At 42.7% G+C, this 17835-nt stretch overlaps 1 protein-coding gene across 1 annotated transcript in view; it reads right to left on the bottom strand.

Annotated features, from left to right (window-relative positions):
* IL34 (interleukin 34) overlaps positions 1–16593 on the bottom strand; it is a 76481-nt gene extending 59888 nt beyond the window's left edge. Inside the window, exons 1-2 of the mRNA XM_053210555.1 lie at positions 16459–16593; positions 10585–10653 (exon numbers count right to left, since the gene is read on the bottom strand). The gene's annotated coding sequence lies outside the window, so the exon portion shown is untranslated. The remainder of the gene's footprint in view (positions 1–10584; positions 10654–16458) is intronic.
* Between the last annotated feature and the right edge of the window lie 1242 nt (positions 16594–17835).

Here is a 17835-nt window from a genome sequence, read left to right as displayed (position 1 = left end):
GTTCCAGTATAAATATCCAAAATTAGCAAATTGCGCACTTTTGTATAGTTTCTTATGCATCAATTTCACCTCGATATGCTATTCTTTAAACATTGCATATAAATCAAGGTACCTACAACAGGCAAACTCATAGAGACAGAAAGAATGGTGGTTGCCAGGAGCTGGGGAGAGGGGGGAAGGGAGAGTTACTGCTTAATGGATGGAAAGTGGTGATGGTTACACAACATTGTAAGTGGACTTAATGTTACTGAATTGTTAACTTTTCAAAAATGCTTACATTGCTAATTTTTGTTATGTATACTTATAACAATTTTTTTAGAAGTAAAAAAAAACCCTTAAAAATATTTCATATAGACACTTGCATTTGAGGGTAAAGAAGAGGGCTCTCTGCTTCTCTCAGTCTGTCCTCAAAAGGTTTCGAACAGCCTCCTCCTATAGGACAGCCTTCCCGTTTCACAGAACAAGACCCTCATGATGCCTTTTTCCACAGACCCAGGATCGCCAGGGGATCAGGCCCCCACCTCTGCAGCAAGTACCCCTCCATGATATTTGGCCTCAATCCCTTTGAACTTGCTGTTCCCTGAGCAGAATGCCCTTCCCTCTTTACATGCAAGCCCTCCCACCTCCCTGCCCCATGCCCACACCTCCACCCCAGATTCTCATGTCACCCTTGACCCCTAAGACTGCCTGCCTCCTGCTTGCTCCAGCTGTCCCCTCTCCAAGGGAGCTGTCCTTCTGTGCTCCCAGGCCCCTGGTGCCCCTTGTCCTTTGCCTGATCAGTGTCCTGTGCATCTGGTCTGCCTCATCTCTGAGCTGGGAGTTCCTTAAAGTCTGGGACTTTGACCCTGCATGGCCCATCAACTGCAAGAACGTGGGCTGAACCAGTCTCCTTTTTTTTTTTTTACCAATTCAGGAATGTCCCTAGTGGCGAACAACAAAGGAAAATGGAATTCTTGGTGAACAGAGCAGCTTTGTTCCTAGTTTTTGGTTCACTGAGGGCGGACTCTGGGCACTTGTAGACCCATGCAGAGTGCCATGAAAACTAGCCTTGGCTTTTCCTTACTGACTCCCCTTCCTGACTCGGGACCCACAGAGCAAATCATTTCCTTTCTCTAGGCCTCACTCTCCTCATCCAGAAATGGAGCTTCGGGAACTCCTCCTCAAGCTGGGTGTGGAGGGCAGAGTGATGGAGCGACACAAGGGGGTGTGCAGAGGTCCCCACTGTGGACAGCGTCTTAGTCACTCAAGGCCCATGTTCCTGCAGAGCTTTGGCCTCACACTAGTTGAATTTGGGTTCAAGTAGGGCTCTTCCACAGGTACTGGTGGGGATGTCCCTGCCCTTCATAGGCCATAGCACACAGATGGCCCGTTCTGGCTCCTGGTCAGATTGGTTTTGTTACACCTTCCACAAGCAATGTGGATCCATGCTTTGTAACAACTCTTGCACCTGTGATTAAATAATCACTCACTGTAGCTTCATCTCTCTCTCCCCTGCTGGAACATAAGCCCCCCCTGAATCCCCAGCTACACCTATCATGAGGAGACCCAGGGAAGCATGCAGTGAAGGGCTGGGGTATCTTTTCTGCTAACATGCATCATTGTCACAGCTAAGGAAGAATGAGACGTGCAGCCCCTGTTCCTGAGTCACTTGGAAAGGAAAGGTGCAGGGCTAGGGTGGAGGAGCCAGCCTCCCCACCAGGCCACATCCCCTCCTCCCTACTCACACATGCCCAGTCTGACAAAGGACTGGTTCCACCATGAACCCCACTCATGTCTATGTTTCCTTGTATAAGAACATGAAACTTGGGGCCTGGGTAGTTCAAATGGTTAAGCATCTGATTTTTTATTGCAGCGCAAGTCGGGATCTCACTGTTCATGGAACCGAGCCCCACAACGGGACTGAGCCCCATGCTATCTCTCTCTCAAAAAAATGAGTAAACATTAAAATATATATTAAAAAAATTTTTTTTGAAAAGAACATGAAACTTTTAAAACAGGTTCTGAAGTCTCCACATCAGGGTTAAATTCTGTTCCACGTGCAGCATTTGTAATGGAGCCTCTCCCGTGTGCCCAGGGCTTTGCAAACCCAGATGAAAAGCTACAAGCCCCAGCCTGGAGCAGCTCACACTGAGGGGGAGGCATGGTCACAGAGCAGGCTGGTGAGAGAAGGCAGCAGGTGCCTCAGCAAGCAGCACAGACCAGGGAGGGGTTGGCAGGCTTCTGGGAGCAGGAACCCGAAGAGGCCTTCACCACCCTTCTAACAAATGAGAAACAGAACCATGAGGGGACCCAGACTAGGCAAGGAAGGTTATTCCAGAACTTTCAAAACTTTGTTGTTATCAGAAGGGGCCCAGAGGCTGGCATTCAGGCCCATCTGTCCTCAAGAGGAAGGCACAGGGGATAAGCCATCGTTCTACCAGCACGCCCAGCTTCCCTCCTCCTTACCCCAACTCACCAGCCTTTCCCACAGTGGGCCTTAAGGCCAAACTTAGACTGAAGGGGCTCCAACTGAAATCCTCTTCCCTCCCTTTTCTGTCATGGTCCTACTTCTGGACTTCACATGCTTTCTTCCAGAGACATCTCACAGGTACACTTTCCATAGTCTCAGCCTCCTCCTACCATTCCAGAGTGTCCAACATAAACAAACATATCTCCCTCTCTCTCTCTCTCTCTCTTTTTTTAATCCAACACTAGGACATCACAAGTGCTTCAAGTGTTGAAGAGTGGCTCCCGAAAGGTCTTGTCCACCCGGAACTTCAGAATTTGACCTTACTTGGAAACAGGATCCTCACAGATATAATGAGTTAAGATGGGGTCATGCTCGATTGAGGAGGAGCCCTAAATCCAGTGAGGGAAGTCCTTCTAAGGAGAGATACACACACACAAGATAACAGGCATAACTACAGTGATGCATCCACAAGCCAAAGAAAGCCAAGGACTTCGAGAGCCACTAGAATCTAGGAAGAGGCCAGGAAGGACCACCCCCGCCCCCCATTCCCAAGCCTTCAGAGGGAGCATGGCCCTTGATCTCACACTTTTGGCCTCCCAAACAGGTGAGAGAGAACATGCCCGTTTTCAGTCACCCCCTGCAGGCCTAGCAAGTTAACAGAATGTTGTTCTGTGCCTTGCTTTTCTCACTCAACCTGTCTAGAAGACAGTGGCACTGTCTCCCTTCTTTTTTTCTATAAACTGTGAAGTATTCCAGTGTATATAGACTGTGACTAAATAATCTGTCTTCTGTTCAACATTTAGTTGAACTTCCACAGATAGTGCAGCAATGACTGTCTGTACAGACAGCTGGGTGCCCTCCCTCCCCCTCCCCCCAGGGGGGAAGTACATAGGTAGAGGCAGGTACTTTTACATTCTTGAAAACTATTGCAAAAGGGCCCTCCCAGGAGATCAGACACTTGACATTCTTTTTTTTTTTTATTTTTTTTTTAACGTTTATTTATTTTTGAAACAGAGAGAGACAGAGAATGAATGGGGAGGGGCAGAGAGAGAGGGAGACACAGAATCTGAAACAGGCTCCAGGCTCTGAGCTGTCAGCACAGAGCCTGACGCGGGGCTCGAACTCACGGACCGTGAGATCATGACCTGAGCCCAAGTCGGACGCTTAACCGACCGAGCCACCCAGGTGCCCTCACTTGACATTCTTAAAAGCAAGGTGTGAAAGTTTTTCATTGGCTCACTCATTTGTTTAATTGTCCAGATTTGTCATATTTCAAATTGTCCAGATTTGTTTAATTGTCCAGATTTGTCATATTTGCCACGAATAAAACAACACAATACAAAGATGTCTATATTTGTGTCTCTGTGTCTCTCTTCTTATAAAGACACCAGATCTGACATCTTTCTCTTGCACTTCCTTCCCCTCCTTCTCTCCTTTATGGTATTACTAGTGTCAACACCCAGCCCTCCGCATCTTTCTCCTCGTTCACACTAATATATGTGGACATACATACACATAGAGAGGAAGTTTGATCGTTTGTCCTAATAAAATCAAATAACCAGATCCATGTAACTTGTCTTCCTTCTTCACAATAGGCAAATCTGCAAGTCAGTATTATAATTTCTTTTATCCTCTAGACACAATCACTCACATTCAGATATCATCCTCCATCAGTAGGATTTATAACAGGCATGCTGAGGGCTGAGCATTATAGATATTTTCAGGACAGTCTTGAAATCTTTTTTTTCCACCTCTTCTTCCTTCTCCCTTCTCCCTTCCTTCGCCTGCAGCCCTAACAAGCAGCCCTGATGGGCAGCCTTCACTCCCTTTTTCATGCTCACCTATCTGTTAGAAAAATACACACATATATACAAGTGTGGGGTTGGGGTCACGTTTTGCTTGCTATGGGGTTGCTTTGCAAAAACTGGGATCATAATAGCACCCATGACCATTTCTTATTTTTCTCACTCAATAATCAAATCCCTCAGGGAAAGCCTTCTGAATCTTTTAATGGCTATGCAAAATTTCCTGCCAGAGGGACTCTGCTTTGTTTCCAGCTGTTGTCATGGTGGTGGGTTTTGTTTTGGTTTTGTTTTTTGGGTTTTTTTTTGACATTATGAATAATTCCACAGTGACATTCTGGGGACAATGATCCTCTAGCTCTCTTTTTTGTTCTTGCTGCCTACTCCCTCCTGGTTGCTGGTTTCCTAGTGCATTTTGTAACTTGGGCTTTTTTACTCAAGTTCAACAAGCAAGTTGGGTTGAAGGTGTATCCCCCCCCTCTGAAGAGGTTCTGCTTTTGCTTCTGCAAGGTATCCCCAAGTTATCAGTCCGAAATCACTTTTTTATTGTAGCAAAATATACCTAATATAAAATATACCATCCTAACCATTTTTTTTTTTTACCATCTTAACCATTTTTAAGCACACAGTTCTACGGTGTTCAGTACTTTCATATTGTGCCACCAACCTCGAAGACTCTTCATCTTGGGAAGCAGAAACCCTAGCAACTTTAAACAACTCCCTATTTCCTCCTCCCCTCATCCCTAGGCAACCACCATTCTACTTTCTGTCTCTATGAATTTTCCAGCCTAGAATTTCCTGGCCTAGAGACTCTAGAATCACATGAGTAGTGTAAGTTGGATCGCAAATTCAAAAGAGGGCAGGAGTGTGGTTATAAATTTCTCAGAAGAGGCCTTCCCCAACGAAACCCGGGCCAGGTTAGAAGAGCTTCCTGCTCGCTGCCTTTGAAGGTGAGTGTATTTTTTCTGGCCTTTCATTGGAAGTTTAAACCCGGAAGGGTCCCAGATGTATGTGGGAGTCACAGTTCTACCTCTCTGCTTCATATAAGATCAAAACTGTGTCCATTGTCCCTATGGCTATTCAGACGCAAATCCCTGCCTTATCCGGACCAGCAAAAGATGCTCAGAGCAGGCAAAGCTATCTCACTCCCTGCCCAGACAGGCTGTCAACTTCCCTTTATGTCTCTTCTCCAAGGGCTATCCTACTTCCATGCAGCTATGCATAAAAAGCATGTCAACTGTTTTCTATCCTAAGTTTCCAGATGTTTTAGAGAGTTTTTTTCCCCACAAACTATCAAATCCTCCACCTTACTGAAAAGGAATCTCCCTTATATTTCTTTCTCCTTGCATGAGTTATTTTAGCCTTGAACTTTTCATGCCTCCTGCCTTATTTCTCCCCTGGAACTAGAGCTCTAGCATTCACCAGGCACAGCCCCCAGTGGACACACAAGGAATTCTCGGTGAAACCCAGCAGAATGAGGGAAAAACAGCCAGAACTCTCTGTCAGGATTGGGGGAGGGCCATGGAGATGGTGCTGCCTCTGGTTCAGGGATGTGTGGGGCCCATAAAACTTGCAATGATAATGTTGGGCAAGGCCCATAGGACGGAGCTGGGACTACCTTCAATGGGACAACGATGATAATAATAGTGGCTAATGTTAGTTACTTTTGTCACTTAATCCCTACATACGCAAGCGCGTGCGCACACACACACACACACACACACACACACCCCAGAGTTAGAATTCTCACCCTCATTTTAAAGATGAAGAAACCACACTGATGGTTACCAAGGGAGGTGGGTAGGGGGATGGGGGAAATACATGAAGGGGATTAAGAGTACACTTCTGAGATGAGCAGTGAGTGATGTATACAATTGTTGTATCACTATATATTGTACACCCGAAACTAATATTAACACTGGGTGTTGACTATACTGGATTTAAAGAAAAAAAAAGAATGCACGCATAAAAAAAAAAAAAAAAAAAGACCAGCTTTCATATAGAAGTTCCCCTTGCTATTATTAAAATTGCCATCTACCAAAAAAAAAAAAAAAAAAAGATGAGGAAACCAAATCTCAGAAAGTTTGGCAACTTGCCCAAGGTCACATGGTAACAAAGAGGAGAGGAAGTAATCAAATCTAACTACGTCTGGCCCCAAAGCTCTTGCTGATAACTCTGCATTAGGGGATGGTCTGCAAACAAAAGGAAAAGACCACATTCCCCTGCCCAGCAGCTTTATGCTGCTAGAGGAGACTGCCTGTGGGGCCAAGAGAAGCTGCTTCAGGGGATGGAGCCCATGAGGATCTGGATGGGGGCGGAGTGACCTGAGCACCCTGCAACTTCAAACTCAGAACCCAGAGTCTGCATGCATGACTTGAGCTGGTCAGGGCAGGCCACTCCGGCCAGAGCTCAGGGCCAGAGCTCAGGGCCGATGGGCCTAGAAAGGAGCCATTCCTCGTCACCATGGATGGGTTGGTCCTCTGTGCTTCCTCAGAGGCTGTGGCCCTTGCCCTCAGTCTCCCCTAATCCCTCCCAGTTTGGCTTTACTCAGGGCTGGGAGCTCAGCTTTCTTGCCTTCAGAGCTGAGCAGCTGAGCTGGCTAGTCAGACACCTTGGTTCTGCCAAGCCCATGTGAAGGCTCCTCACAGGAGAGGGAAGACAGCCTCTTGGCCCACTACCCCACCAGGGCTGGTGATGCTAAGATTCCAATTAGTGAGGAATCAGTCTCTGAAGCAGCACACACAGGGAACACGAGAATGGAGGAGAGGAAGAGGTGAATCAATTCAGATTCAGGAAGCTTCTGGGCCCAATAAAACATCCAACATCCCCTCACTTCTCCTAAATGCTTTCTCCCAGGTCCAATCCAGAAACAGCTATCAACAGATTGTCACATCAACCAGTAAGTAACCATCAAGTCAGTGCTTTTCATCAAGTCTAATGCACAACTGACTGCAAAATGCACCAATATTTTATATTCCACTAAGAAACAAAGAAGAGGAACTGAACTATCAATTATATCATGATATGCCATTGATCCTGATTCCAAAGGAGATGTTAAAATGTGATAAGTGAGGGAAAGGTGTATTTTGCAACCTATAGAATATGGTAACACTAAGAGCCCTGTTGTTCACTTGCTTTTTTGCCTGAGGGTTACAGAATATTTCCATGCGCAATGCCTGACTGCTAATGGCTAGTATTCAGGCACTGATATATGCCCATTCTACACTATCGGGTATTCAGTTCCCTGTTCTTATAGAAATCACAGTCTAGGTGGTGATCTTGGAAGTAGACCAAAAGAACATCTGCAGAATAGTTAAAGGCCAGTCTCTATGGTGTGAACAATAAACATCATAGGTGTTTGGAGAAGAAATGTACTGGAGTTGGCCTGCTGGTCAAAGGAGGTTTCATGCAAGGAAAGGGGATAGATAATTAGGCTATAGGATGAAGGGTAGATAATGGGGAAAAGAAAAGACACTGAGGAGGCAGAAGTGGGGATAAAGTGAACAAGGCATGGAGAAGAGGCCTGCATAGCAGATACTCTGGACAGCAAAGGGAAGGTTATTCATCTGGAGCAAAGAAGCTGTGTTGGGGTGTAATGGGAATCTACACTGAACAGGCAAGACAAGGCTACACTACAGGTGGTCTTGAAAGCCAAGCAGTTATTGATGTGACAGGCAGCAGGGACCCAGTGCAGATTCTTGAGCAGGGGAATGACCTGATAAGAACGTTAATTTAGGGAACACTGATGTGCAAGATGAGTAAAAGGCAGAAGCTGGAGGCAAGAGTACCAACATACCAACCATTGCCCCGTAAGCCCCGTGACAAAGGAAGATAACCTCTAAGGCGGGTGGGCGGGGGGGGGTTCTAATGGAGGTTCATGTGCCTGGAAGGGGCTGAGGGGCAGTTCTCCCATGCAGTTTGAACCATGCCTAGATGGAAAAAAGTCCTAGATCCTTTTAAGAACTGTCTCTTAAAGACGCTGGCCTCCCAGGCCTTTCCCTGGTGCATGTATTCCAGGGAATCTAAATGTATAAAGAACCATCATCTACTCAGTAAAATGGGTGCCATTCAATAGAAGCAGGGGCTGAAGGACACATTGCTTACGTTTGTATAGAATGTAATCATCATGTAAGTGAATCCTTTCTGCCTGTAGGAATTAAAGAGCTCTATTTGGTAAAAGGCACATATGTCTGATACATGTTCATTGATAAAATATTGCAGTTTTTCTACATTGGCCCTACCTGACAATTTGTAGTAAGAACCATAAAATCAGTCAAACCCTGTGAAGGAGTAACTCCTCTTTACAAGGTGGGTCCTAAGACTATAACCAAGTCAAAAATGGCCCTAAGCAGCACCATTTGGAGAGTCGAGAGCCAGAGAACTACCCCACAGCCAAATAGAGGGGAAGGGTCTCAGCTCAGCCAGAGGGTCAGCATCTGAGCTGCTTAAGTGAGGCATGTACAAACATACCAAGTTGGACAGAAGGACTCCTATTGCATGTGCCTCTACCCGGAGCGCTACAGAGGGTGCTCTGTGACACTACAGAGGCAATGTAGTGTTACAGCAGAAGCATAGATTTGGCTTCAGAGCCCATTTCTTCATGTGTAAAAACAGGAATGAAATTTCAGTCACTGGCCCTCGTCCTGATCAGTGATGAGCTATTATTACTACATGTATGACACACACAAAATAACCAGACGCAAAAATTCTTAGCAGGGCTGGGGGATGGGTGCAGGGCAGCATACATATGGCTGTAGGGCATCCACTGGCTCTAATGTTTGAGGCACGGGTGGGAAGTAGGATGCCAGAGAGTCCAGGGCCATGTCTAAACATGTTAGCCCCAGGGGAGGAGCCAAGATGGCAGGACAGCAGGGAAGCTTTTTGTGTGTCTCGCGTCCGTGAAATATAGCCAAACCAACACTAAACCATCCTACACACCTAGAAAACTGAATGGAGGATTAACACAACAATCTGCACAACGTGAACCACAGAATTCAGCAGGTAAGCGGCGTGCAGAGCTGAACTTGGGGAGCGAGAAGCTGCAAAAGGTAGGGAACTGCTTTTGCGGGCGGAGAGAAGACAGAGACTGGGGAAGGATACAGGAAAAGTACCCCTTCCCAAAAGCAGCTGGAGAGAAAGTGGAAAATTGGAAACAGCCGCAGGGACTAAACTAAAAAGGGAGAAAGGAGAAAGGAGAGGGTTTAAATTCCATTAAGACTGTAAACAAGGGGAGCGCAAAGGCTACAACTCCGCAGCTCGATAGCTGGCGGTACTCTGGTGGGAAGGGCAAATCCCCAGGAACAGAGTGGGGTCCGGGAGGTTCTCGGGCCACACAGGGAAAAGCAGTTCCACTGCTGGAAGGACATCTGGTAGAGACTGCTGAAGCCACCTGGTCCCAGCAGACCCCAGAAGGCAGCCACATTCACTGGTGCTGGGGCAAGATTGTTAAGAGTGAAGCCTGGTGCCAGATGTGTGTTGTGATTTTCCATAATCCCTGAGACGCTGCTGCTACACTGTCTCACAAACTTTTTCTGGGGCGGGCTGGCACCTGGCCATGGTCTCGGGGCACCGGCAACAACAGGGTCCAGCAGGCATTCCTGGGTGCAGCCGATATTCGGCAAATGCTCATTTGGCCATTGCTCGGTGAGACCCTCCCGCAGAGGGGCAAAAGGAGCCAAAGCCGCAGTCCTTTGGAAGTAAGGGGCTGGGGAAAACAGCCACATCTGAGACAAAACATGGGAGAGAGGTACTGCCTGGGGCCTGGTCACAGAGAGTAAAAAGCGGGGAGTGGACAAGAGCTGAAGACCGAGGACAGGTGCGCGGTTGCTGATCTGTGTGGGGGAAACAGACGGGGGTAGCTGGGTGGCGCTATTTTCACCACTCCCGCGCATGTGCATAAGCACCTAGGAGCGCCACAACAATCCACCCCAGTAGGCTAGCAGCGCCATCTAGTGGAGAGCAGACCTGTTACACTGAGCCCTGCCCAACTAGGCCAACTTCGCTCTTCAAGAACACAAGTCTCACCGCCAGCTTAGTTTATGGACTATAAAGGGCTACATAGACTGACTTCTAGGAGAAAATGAAGCAATTTCAGCCCTACTTCAATCTGTTACCAGGTTCATCTATTCAATTTTCTTTTTTTTTTTTCTTTTTCCTTTTTCTCTTTTACAATTCTTTTTTCTTGAATACAGAGAGAAAAATTCATTTTTAATTTCAATTTTTATTTAAAATCTTTCTTTAATTTTTAGAACTATATTTTTTACTTTTGTGTAAATTTTTTCAAATTCTACTGTACTTCCATCATTCTATTTTAGTCTATTTCAGTGTACTCACCTTTTCAAATTTTCAAACAATTTCCTTTTTTTCTTTCTTTTTCTTTTTTCTCTTGTTTCTTTTCTTTTTCTTGAATGCAGAAAGAGAAAAATTTCATTTTTACTTTCAATGTCTATTAAAAATATTTTTATTTAATTTTTATTACTATATTTTTTGCTTTCATATAAATTTTTTTCAAATTCTATTTTACTTCCATCATTTTATTTTAGTCTACTACAGTGTATTCACTTTTTCAAATTTTCAAACGATTTCTTTTTTTTTCTTTTTTTCTTTTTTGTTTTTTCTTTTTCATTTCTTTTCTTTTTTCTTAAATACAGAAAATGAAAAAACTCGTATTTATTTTTAACTTTTATTAAAAATATTTTTCTTTCTGGGTGTTGTATGGAAACCAATTTGACAATAAATTTCATATACTGAAATATAAAAAAAAATATTTTTCTTTAATTTTTTTCTACTATATTCTTCACTTTTGTGTATATTTTTTCAAATTCTTTTTTACTCCCATCATCTCATTTTAGTCTATTTCAGTGTATTCATTTTTTCAAAATCTCAAACGATTTCCTTTCTCCCCCCCTTTTTTTTCCTCTGTCAAACCACTTTCAACACCCAGACCAAAACACACCTAGGATCTAGCATCATCTATTAGATTTTTGTGTGTTTTTTTAATTTTTAATTTTAATTTTTTTTATTTTAATTTTGTTAATTTCAATTTTTCTACCTCATTAATTCCTTTTCTCCCTTCAAAAGTACAAAACAAAGGAATTCACCCCAAAAGAAAGAGCACGAAGAAACAACAGCCAGGGATTTAACCAACACAGATACAAGCAAGATGTCTGAACCAGAATTTAGAATCATGATAATAAGTATACTAACTGGAGTTGAAAACAGATTAGAATCCCTTCCTGCAAAGATAAAAGAAGTAAAAATAGCCAGAATGAAATTAAAAATGCTCTAACTGAGCTGTAGTCAGGGATGGATGCATCAGTGGCAAGGATGGATGAGGCAGAGCAGAGAATCAGCAACACAAAGGACAAACTTATAGAGAATAATGAAGCAGAAAAAAAGAGGGAGATTAAGGCAAAAGAGCACGATTTAAGAATTAGAGAAATCAGTAATTCATTAAAAAGGAACAACATCAGCATCATAGGGGTCCCAGAAGAGGAAGAGAGAGAGATAGGGGTGGCAGGATTATGTGAGCAAATCATAGTGGAAAACTTTTCTACCCTGGGGAAAGACACAGACATCAAAATCCAGGAAGCACAGAGGACTCCCATTAGATTCAACAAAAACCAACCATCAACAAGGCATATCATAGTCAAATTCACAAAATACTCAGGCAAGGAGAGAATCATGAAAGCAGCAAGGGAAAAAAAGTCCCTAACATACAAGGGAAGACAGATCAGGTTTGCAGCAGACCTATCCACAGAAACTTGGCAGGCCAGAAAGGAGTGGCTGGATATATTCAGTGTGCTGAATCAGAAAAATATTCAGCCAAGAATTCTTTATCCAGCAAGGCTGTCATTCAAAATAGAAGGAGAGATAAAAAGTTTCCCAGACAAACAAAAATTAAAGGAGTCTGTGACCACTAAACCAGCCCTGCAAGTACATATATGAATATATATATATATATACACACATATATACATATATGAATATATATATATTCATATATATGAATATATATATGAATATATATATGAATATATATATGAATATATGAATATATATATATATATATATATACACATATCAAAAGCAACAAAAGATTAGAAAGAACCAGAGAATACCACCAGAAACTCCAACTCTACAAGCATCATAATGGCAATAAATTCATATCTTTCAGTACTCACTCTAAACATCAATGGACTCAATGCTCTGATCAAAAGACACAGGGTAACAGAATGGATAAGAAAACAAGATCCATCTATATGCTGTTTATAAGAGACCCACTTTAGACCTAAAGACACCTTCAGATTGAAAATAAGGGGATGGAGAACCATCGATCATGCTAACGGTTAACAAAAGAAAGCCAGAATAGCCATACTTATATCAGACAATCTAGACTTTAAAATAAAGACTGTATCAAGAGATGAAGAAGGACATTATATAATAATAAAGGGGTCTACAGACCAAGAAGACCTAACAATTGTAAACATTTATGCGCCAAATGTGGAAGCACCCAAATATGGAAGCACCCAAGTATATAAATCAATTAATCACAAACATAAAGAAACTCATCAATAGTAATACCATAAATAACAGTAGGAGACTTCAACACAGCAATGGACAGATCATCTAATCAAAAAATCAACAAGGAAACAATGGCTTTGAATGACACACTGGACCAGATGGACTTAACAGATACATTCAGAACATTTCACCATAAAGCAGCAGAATACACATTCTTCTCCAGTGCACATGGAACGTTCTCCAGAATAGACTATATACTGGGACACAAGTCAGCCCTAAGTAAGTCCAAAAAGATCGAGATCATACTGTGCATATTTTCAGACCACAATGCTATGAAACTTGAAATCAACCACAAGAAAAAATTTGGAAAGGTAACAAATACTTGGAGACTGAAGAACATCCTACTAAAGAATGAATGGGCTAACCAAGCACTTAAAGAGGAAATTAAAAAGTATATGAAAGTCAATGAAAATGATAACACCACAACCCAAAACCTCTGGGACACAGCAAAGGCGGTCATAAGAGGAAAGTATATAGCAATCCAGGCCTTCCTAAAGAAGGAAGAAAGATCTCAGATACACAATCTAATCTTATGCCTTAAGGAGCTGGAAAAAGATCAGCAAATAAAACCCAAAACCAGCAGAAGACAGGAAATAATAAAGATTAGGGCAGAAATTAATGCTATCAAAACCAAAAAAAAACAGCAGAACAGATCAATGAAACCAGAAGCTGGTTCCTTGAAAGAATCAACAAAATTGATAAACCACTAGCCAATTTGATCAAAAAGAAGGAAAGGACCCAAATAAATGAAATCAAGAATGAAAGAGGAGAAATCACCACCAACACAACAGAAATAAAAACAATAATAATAGAATATTATGAGCAATTATATGCCAATAAAATGGGTAATCTGCAAGAAATGGACAAATTCCTAGAAACGTATACACTACCAAAACTGAAACAGGAAGAAATAGAAAATTTGAACATACCCATAACCAGTAAGGAAATCGAATTAGTAATCAAAAATCTGCCAAAAAAACAGGAGTCCAGGACCAGATGGCTTTCCAGGGGAATTCTACCAAACATTTAAGGAAGAGTTAACACCTATTCTCTTGAAGCTGTTCCAAAAAATAGAAATGGAAGGAAAACTTCCAAACTCTTTCTATGAAGCCAGCATTACCTTGATTCCAAAACCAGACAGAGACCCCACTAAAAAGGAGAACTAGAGACCAATTTCCCTGATGACATGGATGCAAAAATCTTCAACAAGATATTAGCCAACCAGATCCAACAATACATTAAAAAAATTATTCACCACATCCAAGTGGGATTTATACCTGGGATGCAGGGCTGGTTGAATATCTGCAAAACAATTGACGTGATTCATCACATCAATAAAAGAAAGGACAAGAACCATATGATCCTCTCAATAGACGCAGAGAAAGCATTTGACAAAATACAGCATCCTTTCTTGATAAAAACCCTCAAGAAAGTAGGGATAGAAGGAACCTCAAGATCATAAAACCCATATATGAACAACCCAATGCTAATATCATCCTCAATGGGGAAAAACTGAGAGCTTTCCCCCTAAGGTCAGGAACAAGACAGGGATGTCCACTCTCGCCACTGTCATTCAACATAGTATTGGAAGTCTTAACCTCAGCAATCAGACAACACAAAGAAATAAAAGGCATCTAAATTGACCAGGAGGAGGTCAAACGTTCACTCTTCACAGATGACATGATACTCTATATGGAAAACCCTAAAGATTCCACCAAAAAACTGCTAGAATTGATTCATGAATTCAGCAAAGTGGCAGGATATAAAATCAACACACAGAAATCGATTGCATTCCTATACACCAACAATGAAGCAACACAAAGAGAAATCAAGGAATCGATCCCATTTACAGTTTCACCAAAACCCATAAAATACCCAGGAATAAATCTAACCAAAGAGGTGAAAAATCTATACACTGAAAACTATAGAAAACTTATGAAAGAAACTGAAGACACAAAAAAAATGGAAAAATATTCCATTCTCCTGGATAGGAAGAACAAATATTGTTAAAATGTCGATACTACCAAAAGCAATCTACACATTCAATGCAATCCCTATCAAAATAACACCGGCATTCTTCACAGAGCTAAAACAAATAATCCTAAAATTTGTATGGAACCAGAAAAGACCCCGAATAGCCAGAAAAAGAAAACCAAAGCAGGAAGCATCACAATCCTGGACTTCAAGCTATACTACAAAGCTGTAATCATCAAGACAGTATGGTACTGGCACAAGAACAGACACTCAGATCAATGGAACAGAATAGAGAACCCAGAAATGGACCCACAAACATATGGCCAACTAATCTTTGACAAAGCAGGAAAGAATATCCAATGGAAAAAAGACAGTCTCTTCAGCAAGTGGTGCTGGGAAAACTGGACAGCGACATGCAGAAGAATGAACCTGGACCACTTTCTTACACCACAAACACAAAATAAACTCAAAATGGATGAAAGACCTCAAAGTAAGACAGGGAGCCATCAAAATCCTTGAGGAGAAAGCAGGCAAAAACCTCTTTGACCCTGGCCGCAGCAACTTCTTACTCAACACATCTCTGGAGGCAAGGGAAATGAAAGCAAAAATGAACACTGGGACCTCATCAAAATAAAAAGCTTCTGCACAGTGAAGGAAACAATCAGCAAAACTAAAAGGCAACTGACAGAATGGGAGAAGATATTTGCAAATGACATATGAGATAAAGGGTTAGTATCCAAAATCTATCAAGAACTTACCAAACTCAACACCCAAAAAACAAATAATCCAGTGAAGAAATGGGCAAAAGACATGAATAGACACTTCTCCAAGGAAGACATCCAGATGGCTAACAGACACATGAAAAAATGCTTAACATCAGTCATCATTAGGGAAATACAAATCAAAACCACAATGAGATACCACCCCACACCTGTCAGAATGGCTAACATTAACAACTCAGGCAACAACAGATGTTGGCGAGGATGTGGAGAAAGAGGATCTCTTTTGCATTGTTGGTGGCAATGCAAGCTGGTGCAGCCACTCTGGAAAACAGGATGGAGGTTCCTCAAAAAACTGAAAACAGAACTACCCTATGACCCAGCAATTGCACTAGGCATTTATCCACAGGATACAGGTGTGCTGTTTCGAAGGGACACATGCACCCCCATGTTTATAGCAGCACTATCAACAACAGCCAAAGTATGGAAAGAGCCCAAATGTCCATCGATGGATGAATGGATAAAGAAGATGTGGTATATATATATACAATGGAGTATTACTCAGCAATCAAAAGAATGAAATATTGTCATTTCCAACCACATGGATGGAACTGGAGGGTATTATGCTAAGTGAAATTAGTCACAGAAAAACAAAAATCATATGACTTCACTCATATGAGGACTTTAAGAGACAAAACAGATGGAACATAAGTGAAGGGAAACAAAAATAATATAAAAACAGGGAGGGGGACAAAACAGAAGAGACTCATAAATATAGACAACAAACAGAGGGTTACTGGATGGGTTGTGGGAAGGGGGATGGGCTAAATGGGTAAGGGGCACTAAGGAGTCTACTCCTGAAATCATTGTTGCACTATATGGTAACTAATTTGGATGTAAATTTTAAAAAATAAAAAATAAAAAATGTTACCTCCAACCAGACAGGGAGACCCAAGTGGGGAAGCCAACTTGGCCGAGAGCTGCCACTCAGATATTCAGTCCTCAGCCGCCCACTGCCTCTCTTTGGCTCTTCATCACAGGCCTGTCTGACCTTCTGTGCCTCTGGGGACACCCTGGCCACTCCTCTGGCAGTGTTGGTCTCTATATGGATAAAAATCCTTTTTCTTCATGTCAGCCAAACAAAGTTAGGCTGGTCCCCAGAAAAATGTGTCTAAGAAGCTAGAGAGGAAAGAAAATTAAGGAATTAAAATGCAGCCACCGAGGGCGCCTGGGTGGCTGTCGGTTAAGTGGCTGACTTAGGCTCAGGTCAATGATCTCGAGGTCCATGAGTCTGAGATCCACATTGGGCTCTGTGCTGACAGCTTGGAGCCTAGAGCCTACTTCAGATTCTATGTCTCCCCCCCTTCTCTCTCAGTCCTTCACCCACTCACACTATGTCTCTCTCTCAAAAATAAATATTTTTAAAAAAAAATTTTAATGCAGCCACCTGGAAACAGGATTTCCAAGTTCTTGGAACATGGACTCTGGCCAGACTGGTCTAGCAGCTTCCTTAAGCTTCCTCCTCACCCCCTCCTCATCTGTACCTATCTGCCTTGGCAAGAAGCCCTCCCTTCCAGAATTTGCTTCCTCTGGCCTTGAGCAGCCCTGCCCCTAGCTCTTGGCAGGACCCAGCTTCTCTCCTTAGGCTCTTGGAGAATTTAGTTGGCCCAGAGAGTCCTCCTTTGGCCCTCAGCCCTCCCACAGAGATAATAATACCTGCCACGAAGAGTTCTTATAGTTGGTGGTACCAACTATAAAGAATATGAGCTCCATGAGAGCAGGGCTTCCTTTTGTTCTTGACCCCAGCTCCTGTGCTTGCCCCATAGCAAATGCTCATGAATGTTTGTTGAATTAGTAGTAAATATTCATACGAGCTTGAGTATGTGCATACAATTTCTAGAAAGACCCACAAGAACCTAGCATCAGGGGCGCCTGGGTGGCTCAGTCAGTTAAGCGTCCGACTTCGGCTCAGGTCATGATCTCACCATCCGTGAGTTCAAGCCCCGCATCAGGCTCTGTGCTGACAGCCCAGAGCCTGAAGCCTGCCTTGGATTCTGTGTCTCCCTCTCTCTCTGACCCTCCCCTGTTCATGCTCCGTCTCTGTCTCAAAAATAAACAAACATTAAAAAAAAAAAAAAATTAAAAAAAAAAAAAAAAAGAACCTAGCATCAGTGAATGTCTTTGGATAGTTGAAAATAGAGGCCTAAAGAATAGGATACAGAGAGGAAGCTGTAAACCAGTCTGTACCTCTTGAATTGTTTTTTCCTGTGCATATATATCACCTATTTGAAATTAAAAACACAATACC

Source organism: Acinonyx jubatus, chromosome E2 (assembly GCF_027475565.1).
Source record: "Acinonyx jubatus isolate Ajub_Pintada_27869175 chromosome E2, VMU_Ajub_asm_v1.0, whole genome shotgun sequence".
Taxonomy (NCBI): domain Eukaryota; kingdom Metazoa; phylum Chordata; class Mammalia; order Carnivora; family Felidae; genus Acinonyx; species Acinonyx jubatus.
This window is presented reverse-complemented; position numbering and strand designations above follow the sequence as displayed.